This window comes from Passer domesticus, chromosome 3, assembly GCF_036417665.1.
Source record: "Passer domesticus isolate bPasDom1 chromosome 3, bPasDom1.hap1, whole genome shotgun sequence".
Lineage (NCBI taxonomy): Eukaryota > Metazoa > Chordata > Aves > Passeriformes > Passeridae > Passer > Passer domesticus.
In genome coordinates this window covers 39,522,641-39,534,383 of record NC_087476.1, presented here as the reverse complement: position 1 = coordinate 39,534,383, position 11,743 = coordinate 39,522,641, and the positions used below count along the sequence as shown (strand labels likewise).

Below are 11,743 nucleotides of genomic sequence, written 5' to 3'. Positions count from 1 at the left end.
CTTCTCCTTCACTTAAGAATCAAAGATATTTTTAGCTCTAAAGAAAACTTTAGTTTTTACCCATTAATATTTTAAACTAATCACTTGTGATTGATTTTTTATTTTAGGCTGAACTTCTCAGTGACTTCATTAGTGATTTCTCCTTCACATTGAAGATACAAGCCAGCCATATATAAAAAATGAATGTTTTGTACATGAGATACATTTAAATAAAGATAAGGATTTAGAAAGCATCTATGTGGAAAGTCTTAAATTAACCAGAGCTAAGAGGGGGGAAAGAGTCCATAGACTTTTCTTAGTCAAACTATCAAAAGAACCCAAAGGCTTTCAATCTCCTAAGCTATATTTTATTAGGACACAAAATAATATAGTCTGGTACATAATAACTCTTTCAAGCAGTGAAGTGGTTTACCACCATTGTATGAAACAAATTAAAGAACATCCTGGAGAAAAAAAACCCCCAACAAACAGCCCCTCCACAACACTTTTCAAGCTGGGTCATTCCAGACCAAAAGGTTGCACAAAGTGGCTCAGAGGCCAGGACTTATATGTAAATACACAGTCTTCTTCTCAGCTTCCTGTCCTCACCAGATTTTAATGTAGTACACAATACATGTACTGATACGTGAAAAAGAGCACTTTGTATGGGTCCAGTGTCTGTCACACCAATTACTGCTTGCAACTAGGCTGCTCAAGAAGATATTATTTTCTCAAAGACCTTGATGTCCCCGTTTGACTAGGCTGGGTCAGGACTAATTAAGTCTCTTTTGCTGTGCTAGCTTTCCACCTGAAGACCATACTTCCAAGAACTGGTTTTATTTGACCACCTACAACACCTCTAAGACTGGAAAAGATGTCCAATTCTGTAGATCCATTTGAGTATTTTGGAACTCATGCAAGCAGCACTGTTAAAGTACTGGAAACTCTGTGGAGAGTAGGTTTAAAAGTTTTCAGTTAGTCAGTGCCGTGCTAAGTAAAAGAAATTAGTTAAGCTTCTGCTGCAGAAGTTTCTACCCTCTGGCATTTGTGCTCTTAGCATTATCAAATAAATCAAGATGAGGCTGTCGTTTTTCTTTTTTACTTGTATTTTCATTGCTGTAGTTGCGATATTAAGAAGCTGAGTCATCTGCCTTTTTCTTTCTTTTTCTTTAAGAATTACTGGTTTTCTGTGGAATTTGAAAGCTCTGCCACCTTTCTTGTCTTTCCTAATAATTGTAAGTATTGATATTAATGTTAACGTGGACTCATTAGATATGTAATAATGCATATAAACAGATGACTAGGTAGATATGAATAGGTAGATCTAGAGCTAGATTTTTATTCAGACTCTAAGAGAGCTTGCTAAGCCAGAAGTAGTCATGGATCATGTCTTTTATTAAGTCTAGATACTGTAGAACACAAAGGTACAGTCCCCATCTTCGACAGTTTCCTAAGTATGTGTAAGGTCAGGGCAAGAGATGAACTAGGCACTAAAAAGGAGGAGTTAAAAAAATAACTCAGGATACAAGCTTTGCTCCCAAAGTCAAGGATAGAAATTTCAGAATTTTTAAATTTGCAATCACCGTGACAAAAAAAGGATAATAAACAGCTTTGCTGATATTATGAGAAATAAATCTGAGGTATGAGTTTGGATAAAAAGATCAAAGTTTGTAAGGGTTTTGTAGGTTTGGGTTTTTTTAAAAGCCAAATATTAGTGAAGCTGACTTCTGAAACTGACTGGAAGTGAGACCTGCCATTTCAGCAATGAGTTAAGGCTTCATAGGCAAAGTGAAGATATCTGCAAAGGGCCTTGGTGCTGAACACCTTCAGCTTATCTTTGTTAGAGAACAGAAAAAGAATGATGTCTCAAGAGGGGTCACAGAGTTGCTGTGGTGGACTAAGAAAATATCCTGTCCATCAGAAGGCCAAACAATGTGGGAAAGGAGCAGTTCCTTCTAGGCATCATCTGGGAGATAGACAATTTTATGGCTCTTTTTAACAGAGTGCTCTTCACCAGTGCATCCAGTCTCTGTGAAGAATTTTGATATATTTAGATTTGTTTGTCTTCCACTAGTTCCTAACAAACGTCTAAGATAGCTGGAACAAATCCTAGCAAAAGGTTGAGAATAATCAGTTTGTTTCTACAGAATTTGTCAAGTACAGAAAATGCCTGTGTGAGCTTTTTTCAGCTCAAAATGTCTTCACTGAAGTATCCTTTTTTTCTGTCATGATGCTTACAGCCTTACCCATTTTGACTCTGACAGTTCAATGTTTGACAAAAGCATTTATCTGAGCCCCTTAACAAGAGGGTAGTACAAGAACCAGGGGATTGCTTGAGGTCTCAGCAGATTCTGTGACTCAGAGTTTCGCTGGAAAATATGAAGGGGGGATCTAGGAGGGTTGGAGTGTGAAAATACAAGAAAGGAATTTGTGAGGAGGCCCTCAAGCCCTGTGTGAGATCTGAAAGTTAAACTCTGAGTGAGGGAGAAAGAAAAAGCATGAGTTAATAAATAATGCTAAGTGTTCTGCAGAGAATGGTTTTACAAGGCTAAACAGAATAAGGAAACCCAGAAGTGAAGCAGGGGGGGCAAGGGGTATAATTCATACAAATAAGCTGGATGGTAGCTTCAAGAGAAAGGTAAAACCTTTATAAAATCTAATGATGTGTAAATACCACCTGCATTAATTATGCGGCACTATTAAATGTTAAAAATCTGAAGCCCGGAGCTAGAATAATTAATCTGCCCTTGTGATTGCCTTGGAAGGGAGAGAAAGTTACTGTTCCAGCAGTGCAAGGTAAAGTTACAAATAAAGAAAGAGGGAAGCTTATTGTTTCCCAGTTCTGCTTTTGACAACAGATAGTTTCCCAGGGTAGTTTGCTGAAAATCTAGGGAATAGAGATACTGTCCTTTATTTATTTTTTTAAATTTTTTTTTCCTGAAGAACCTGAATAATTTCAGCCTAAAATCCCCAACTAAGAGCCAGCAATTGTGTTGTTGTTATAGATCTGATGATCTGGGCTCCACACTCTCCAAAAAAACTTCCCCACAAACAAAACCCAACCCCTATATTTACAGTATTCCATCACATCGTGAAAGATGTGCTATATTAAGTGGAAACAACAGTTCTCTGGTTTTGTTGGTGGCCTAAAGAATTTGCTTTTCTGTAGGGTAATTTCTTCAAGCAGGGTCTTTTAAGCTGTGGATGCCAAAATGACATTTCAGCTCAGAGTCAGCTGTTTACAGTCTGTCTTCCTCTCTTAAGTTTTCAGAAGATCAGAACAAGTGGCTTTGGACATGGAGGCACTATTTGATGGAATTAATACAATGTCACGAAAAGTCAAAGGAAGAATCACTTAATTATTAGAGGCAGGTATGAATGAATGTACCACAATGAGAGATGTTCTGGTTACCCTGCTTTTAATGTGTGAGAGGGAGAGACAAGCCCTGACTGATACACCTGTCATTTCCTAAAACTGGCATTATTTTATGAGATATAATCATATGGTAAATAAGATGTGGCTTGGTTTTAAGTAGAAAAACTCTGGTGCAAAGTGTTTGGTCTTTCACTGAATCTAATATTGTTGTTTTCAGGTATAGGTGCTCAGGAAACACAAAAGCTAAAATATGGAAATGTGTTAATATAGATATGGAAATGTTCTTTGTCCAGCTTATTTCAAATAAATAATAAAAGATGGCCTGCCAGAGAGAAAATTCATCTTCCATCTGCACCATATTGGTACTTCTGTCTACGGACAGATTTATAATACCTGTTTTCTTTGTATGTTTTAAATAACAAGAAAATTGTAAATCCTTTGGGGAAGAAATTAAATCAAGAATCCAGTGGGAAATTATCTTGCAACTATAACCTACCTTTGACAACTTGGAAACATTGACATTTTCTAGTGTCCTGTTATATAAAGTCATATAATCTTATATAAAGTTATATAAAGTAGGCCTGATTTTTTTTAAATGGGAATGACATTTTCTGATAAAGCATTTTCCAGTTCTTTTTTTTTTTCTTTGTGGGAGGAATTGAAAATTAAATATTGATTCACTGCAAGAATAGATAGAAATAAACAATGGGGCCTAGGATAAGTATCAAGCTGCTTTTGCAGGAAGTTAATGCAATTACTTTTATTCTGAGGTAAATCTGTAGGGAAATAAAGTCTAGCTGTCCAGATTCAGATTAATAGACACTAATAGCAGTTTTCATGGATTAGCTTTGTAAAAAGTATATTGTTGCCCAGCATTAAGGAGAGTGTATAGGAACACTAAAGACATCTGATTTATTTTTTTTTTTCTGAGTGAAACCTCTTTAATTATGTAATGCTGAGGATTTATTTTCTACCTTTATCACTTTGTTGGTATATGCCATTTTTCCCCCTACCCCTTGACCTATTTACCTTCTATCTCTAAAAGCATATTTTGAATTAAATAAATAGTGTCTATAAGAATCTGTGCACATTTATACTGAAGTGTTGAAACTATTCGTACTATAGGAGACTTAATAAATATTGATGACAAAATAACTTCAAAATGTATTAATTTTATTAATTTTCTTACCCTGAAATGGATATGATCTCCCTCAAATATCTCCTGACAGTTATGGAAGTTTTTCTTTGGTTCCACATCCCTTGGTTGTGAGTGGCTATACCATTATGATGTTTTTAACGTGACATTTTATTTTCAAAATACCCATTTGAGTGTGAAATGATAATTTCTAAAATGTTTAGACAAATAAATTATTGACCTTGAGAAGCAAAATTTAGAACAAGACTGGTATGTAATTACTGAGAAAAATGTAGACAGAAAGAAGATATTTTATTTCAAGTCTGTTGCAAGCAGACTATTCCTTGAAAAATGTGAATTGTCTTGTCTGGTCCTCTCAATCTGTTTGTAGGGTCACTGTCTAGTTAGTTAGTTAGTTAGTTAGAAACTATCTAGTTTTGTTTTTTCAAGATGACATTTCTATGACCAACCTGGAGTGTGTTTGGCTTCCCCACTCCCTCTGATTATTTGATCATTTGAATACCTACGAGAAATTCTGCTTCATATTTTTATTCTGACAAAAGGAATATGAACCTATATATTTCATGTTATAGGGCCTCCAACAGGAGAGACTGAGGGAATCTCTACTCCTTTGCATATCTCCTAAGCCAGTACTATAAAGTTCTCATAAAAACTGACTGCCCTTGAGCCAGAGTCCTTCTGTTTAGAGCTGAGACACATTTAAACAAAGTTATCACATACTAGTGACTGAGCCATGGCAAATTCATTTCTTATTCTTGTACTGTTACACCTTGCATGGAATAATTGAAGATTAATTCAGTTAGAGAGAAAAAGAATCAGAAGAGCTGTCTGGGATGCTACTCGAGGGATTTAAGTAAAGAGATAGCAAGTGAGAACACTTAGTTTCCAGTCACTGATCAAAATAAATTGTAAATATTTTAGAATAAAATGACTGGCCTGAGAGTAAAAGATGGAGAGCAGCCTACTCAGCTCAGTGAGTTCCTTAGCAGCTGAGGCACCCTGCATGGAAAGTTATATTCCCTGAGGCAGAGGAGAGAAATAAATTTGAGCTATATCTGCTGTAGGTGAGTGCTCTTGAGTAAAAAGTGAGGGAATGTTTCTTCTCATGTCTGATTTTGGAAGGGTTTGCCAAATGTATCTCTTAATTTCCATTTTTTTCCTTTGTTAAACTTACCTGAAATTAAATTGAAATGTTTGGTCTTAGAATCACTTGAAGACATATTCCAGTTTTAAATTTTTACACAGTCATTTTTTATTTAGTTTTTATTTTAAGGGAAAAAAAGCTTATGTGATCAGATTTTTTCTTTCAGCCAACTCCTCAGAAAAAATAATTTTCACACAAACCACATTCCTTACTGTTTTTGCTCCTTCTACTGCAAAGTTTATTTCTCGGTATTCTTATGGAGTCAGGCTTTTACAAAAGTTCCCTAAGTCAACCCATGCTACTAAAAAGAATGGTGTATTAAACAATGCTCTTGTTAATTTTTCAACAACTTAGTAAATGGATCAAGTGATTTAAATAATGTTTGTCTTGGATCTCTTCCAAATGAATCATTACTCTGTCTAAGACAGCATTAGGAAAAAAAAAAGAACAATTGTGGGAATTGAAAAACTCTTACGTGGTGCTGGGGTAGATGAATATTTTAGGTAATTAGGATATCAGTTGATAACCTACATCATTAGTGCAATAAATCTTTGCACTGATTAAACTTTCTCAGTTAACTGTTCAATATTCAAGGGATTTTTGAAAGATTCAGCCAGAATTAAAAGGCATTACACCACTAGAGATTGTTGAGCAAATGCTGATTCAGGTGAGGATGGTCAAAAATCATCAAGTTCAAGGCTGGACTCTGTGCTAGATATTTTTTTTTAGGCCTTCCAGCATGTGTCTCTTTTCTTATATATCAGTCACTCCATTCTTCAGCAGCTGTATTTGTCTTCTGTTGCAGTCCAGCCCTAAGCAAACACATCAAAATAGTTGGAGATATAATATTACATTTCCATTAAAAATGCATACTATGATCTTTTTAATATATACATGAGAATTTAGTGCCAAGTTGCCACTGAAATTCATTTCAAAGTAGCTTTTTGGGTTTTTTTTAAATTAAAACACAGTTATGTATCTATATTTATACAGTTAGTACTACAGATCACAGTTTAGTTGAGATTGAGAAACATAACATATACTGGTAGTTGGTGTTTCTATAGCATGAGGAAAGACATTTAGAAATATTATAAAATAAACCTGTTGCCACTGAAGAGTGGATGCTTAGTAAACACTAAACTGATTCCTTTGACACAATGCATCTATTCTACCAAGAAAACAGGGCCTCCCTATGAGGAGAATTTTGCAGCTTCATAAACAAGTGCTCAGTCTGATGCTCAGTGATTAATACTATCTTCAATAAGTCTGTCTTCCACCAGGCATGGAATGTCAATGCTGTCGTCAACTGATAAATGCCTGTCTTCAGTACAGGTAACAGGGCTTGACTTACTGCAATTCTTCTTTCCTGGGAAAGGGCTTCAGCTTGTTATTCTGACATGCTACTTCCATCATGTGCAAGAGATTATGTGCAGATTTTGGGTTTACAGGGATAGAGCTGATACTCCCTTTTTGCCTCTGTGGATGAAAGCAAAACCTTCAGGGCAAATTCATCCCTTGACTTTCAACACTGCTGATCTTGGAATACTCTGGAAAACTACAGAAAGGGAATGCACCCCAATGGTTTAAAAAGAAATCTCAAAAATTTATATCACTGTTGAGTGATGATTGCAGTCATAAATAAAAGTTGAGATGAGTCATCTCCTTACCAAATTCTATGCCCCATAAGACAGTTGCTGTACAGTTCTCTGAAAACTATGCCAAATTCATTGCTCTAAGATCTATTCATTTATTTCTTATTGCAAAAATTTTCAAACAAGTAATTGTATATTGTGCTACAGACACAGACTAAATCAGATAATAATAACTCCAATAATTTGTTCCAAATCCTAAAGGCATATACTGCAGTGTGATTAAACATACTTATAAATAAAACCCTCTGTTTAATGAGCAAATATGCTTGTGCAGTTGTATCTTTCAAAAAATTATAAAGTGCCTATTTAAAATTTAATTTTGGTCCTTGACCAAAAGGATATTTTCAGATTCTAATGTTCAGGGGATTTCCTGGAATAAACTTATTGGCCAAACTTTGCACACTTGCACAAATTAACCTCCTTGACTTCAACACAAAATGCCTAAAATTGTTTTGCCATTCCTCTCTGGGTCTGCATACAGCACACATGACTTTTAAAATACGTTTCATTCAATGCAAATATATCTAAAGATCAGATTTCTTATTTCAGGCATTGCACAAGCAGTATGCATTGTGCATGAGTTTATTGGACAACTAAATTCATAGACGGAAAGGAATCAAAATGAATGCATAGAAGGATACATTTGACCTTACAATGTGAATTTAATTAATTCTATGTACATCCCCTAATAGCATTCTTCTATTTTCTGTTTGTTGAGCCTTGGATAAAATTTTAACTTTGTTCCTACAGTTGCTCATTTAGATTATTTCAGCATGCAAGTTGCCTCAATAATTTTATTGGAATAAGGCATATCAGGTGGCATCTTGATCCAGGATCTTGCCTTGCATCATGGAAATCTGATTTAATGGAAAGCACCAATGATTTAAATACTGTCAGCACAAGCTGGTAAAAGCAACATTGCAAAGTTAAACAGGCAGCGAGAATAAACAAAATAAGGTCTACTATGTTGGTGTCAAAATAAAAGTGCATGAAAAAACACTGATAAGATAGAAAAATCCATACCTCTGCAAGGGAAATATCCCATAGAGGACAGATTTATGCACATAAGGTGTAGATGGAACATTTGTGCCTAAATTCCAGGCTGCAGAAGATAGTAATCTGTTTAACTCACTGGTGAGTCACCAAGATATTATATAAAATGTGAGCAGCAGCATCAGAGGATAATATCACTCATGAGTGAAGTCATGACTAGCATGGCTTGTCCGTAGGTGCCTGAAATGTCATGCCTGTCGAAGAAGAGATTCAGGACTCTATTAAGCAATTTATTATTTATCTGTCTTTAAATAATCTGCCATTTTTTTCCCCTTTATCTGTAACTCTTGTCTTCAGATTTTTTTGTAGTAGCTTAGAGAATTTAAACATTAGGAGTTAGAATTTGGAAATAGGAGATCCAGACTGCTAGTGATTACAATGTAGTGATTAGGCTAACTAGATGAGTTAAAGTTTTCTTGTATCACAGTAGTCTTCAATAGCCTGTGTTACACTTTCACCTGACTAGTTTTCTCCTCTGCTCTCAGCACTGTGTCTCTATTTTCCCAGCTAACCATATGTACCATGCAGGAACACTTCTCTCTGATATACTGTTGGACAAAAATTGTACCCATACTGTCATGCTATCACTGAAATGCTTAAATTTGCAAATCTCGGTTGTCTCTTTAATCACCATGTTAGTTTTTGTCCTTGTAATGTAGGAGCTGAAATAGCATGAGCTTTGGCACAGGAAATTTACATGTAGAAACATATTAAACCTGTGGCTAAGGGCATTAGGTCAATTAAATGCCATTATGTATTTTGGCACTAAGAAGTAGATCCTAGGAAGAATATCTTCTCAACCTTTCTCAGCTACTAATTGTGCCAGTGAGAAATCCACCACATTTTATTTCTGTAGCAGAATTTTTGGAAAAAAGGTTTAGGGAGAGACAAGCACCTCTACACATAGCAATATGCTGAATGTATCTCTGCCTGGAACTAACTAGTTAAGAACAGCCTCATGAGGACTGTTGTTTCTCATTACCCTACTCTGATTTGTTTGATAATAAGTTAAATTAATTTTTTTCCGAAGTCAGCTCTATTTTGCCCAGGATGGAAATTGCTCACTGATCACTCCCTGTCCTTATCTTGCCCATGAGATTTTTGTTATGTCCAGCTTAGGAGAGGAGTGATAGAGCAGCTTTGGTGGGCACTATTCATCCAGCCAGGATCAAACCACCACAATGAGTTATCCAAAAGGGATGACTGTATGTCAAAACAGAATAGAAAATACTACACACATTATGCATACATATATTTATGTACTATAATCCACAGTATGTTCTCCTCTCAATGATTTCACTGTGTTAATGTGTGTGTTTATATGCATATATATAGCTGGCAGACAAAAGTGAGCTTGAATGCTGAACTACCTGGGCACTTACAAGCCAACTCTTTGTGAAGTCAAAAGTAGCAGGAACAGAAATATATCATTGTCCCCGTAACAGTTCAAACTCAAGGATATTCAATTACTTAGTGACAGCTGATGTTTAGATTAGATATGCCTAGTAGAAAACTAAGGGTGAGAGAGGTTTTCATTGAAAGAGAAATGCTCAGAAGCAATTTAATTTCTAATTATTTTTCCTGAAATATTATTTTTTCCTTGTCTGAAAAGGGGGTGCTATGCATTATGGGAGGAATCAGATGATTACCATCATTTATTATCCACTGAGAAATGGGCCTCTCTTTTCCTTGAAAAAACAATTATAGAAAAGGTTACTTTCATTCTGTGATGGAAAGAGGAGATCTGAAAAGATCATCTAGGTGAATGCACGACAACCATAGAAACTAAATAACATCAGGAAGCAGGCAAATAGCTTTACTGCATTGTGGTTTAATGAAAAACCAGCAGCAGGATGTTAAAGCTCTCTATACTGTTTCTCAAAGAAAGCAGTAAATATGAGCCATCTAAACCTTGACTGAAATAGCAGGAAAAAAGATAATTAAAAAAGGGTCTGATTTTAATGAATATACTCATTTCCAAAACCAACTATTCCAAGTTGCCAACTATATAACTGATTCTAAAGATAAACTGTATTGTAAGTAATTTCTAGTTCAAGAGCAAACACAAATAATACTTTAACAGTTTTCATGCCCTCTCAGAATTTGAGTAGCTTTAGTGAGTGTCTGCCAAGGCAGTCAGGATGTCATGTGTGCTGTTTCTATGTCTTAGCGAGGCAGTGACCAGACAGTACAGAAACACCACAGCAGTCTTATTTTCATACTAATTCACTGTCATTCTGATTTTATAGGTAAATCTTGCATCTAATGCCTGAGACAATAAGACATAAACATTTCTAAAAGGCGACTTTTATTTATGGATTATAAACCAAATAATTTCTCCTGGATTGCCTAAGTGCCAGCTACAGCCAATACAAAATATAACAGTGCCCGCTACAGCCAATACAAGTTCTCTTGAGATTTCATTTTTGTATTTGAAACCCCAATGAATATGACAGGAATGAAAAAGAATGCTGGAAGGAAGCCAGAATAGAAGTGTCACCGACACTTTAATGCTTAAATACCTTGACTGAGTAAATAAGTCAGTTAAAGAAACCTTTGAAGTCCCAGGCCCATTCCCTGGCCCATGAGCTTCTCAATGGACTACCCTGAGAAGACAGGTTCATCAGAGAAGTGATCCAGTGATACACAACAGGAACAGGGATACTCTTCCAGGATGATCTTTATGGTCCCTTCCAACCCACACTATTCCATGATTCCAGTTTCATGACTCTGTGAAACTCAAACACAGTGGGACACACAAGGTTCAGGCAGACTCACTCCCACTGTGAGTGCCTGAACTTCTGTGAGTATCTGAGCCTTAGCTGCAGATTAGATGAATTGTGCAGTGTAAGGTGAGGCTTGTGTTTCTGTGGAATGTTACCATACCTTACTGACGAAAGGAAAGACTATAAAAGTTATGTAGTCAGCAATGTAGGCATTATATCACCAGCAAAATTGATATGTTGGCTCTGAAAAAATATCACAATCATATTTCAACAGACCCATGCAGGTGATGAATACATGATTTTTTAATAATGTTCAGGTAAACACAGGTACATCATAACACATTAGGCATCTTTATGCTAAATTTATTTTTAGCTTGCAGTGAGGATTAATCCCTGCCATTGGCAATTATCCACAAACAAGAGTTTCTAAGAAATATTTTAAGAATTTTTTTAGCTAATGAAGCTAATTTTCTGAATGTTCTTTGTATTCTTTGATCTCTAGGTGTTCTGTCTTTGGAAAATATGTCTACTGTGAACAACAATTAAATTCTGTAAAAATTATACTTTATCTATATTAAAATACCTTAGAAAATCTTAATAGACATTCAGTGTTCTGCTCCAACCTACCACACAAAACTTGTCATTTGACTATTTCTG

At 35.6% G+C, this 11,743-nt stretch overlaps 1 long non-coding RNA gene across 1 annotated transcript; it reads right to left on the bottom strand.

Moving 5' to 3' along the window:
• Positions 1-5,956: 5,956 nt before the first annotated feature.
• On the bottom strand, positions 5,957-8,544 carry LOC135298030 (uncharacterized). The gene is made up of 3 exons (XR_010359990.1): positions 8,331-8,544; positions 7,007-7,210; positions 5,957-6,467 (listed from the first exon to the last, which is right to left on the bottom strand). It is a non-coding gene; the product is annotated as an uncharacterized LOC135298030 (long non-coding RNA).
• Between the last annotated feature and the right edge of the window lie 3,199 nt (positions 8,545-11,743).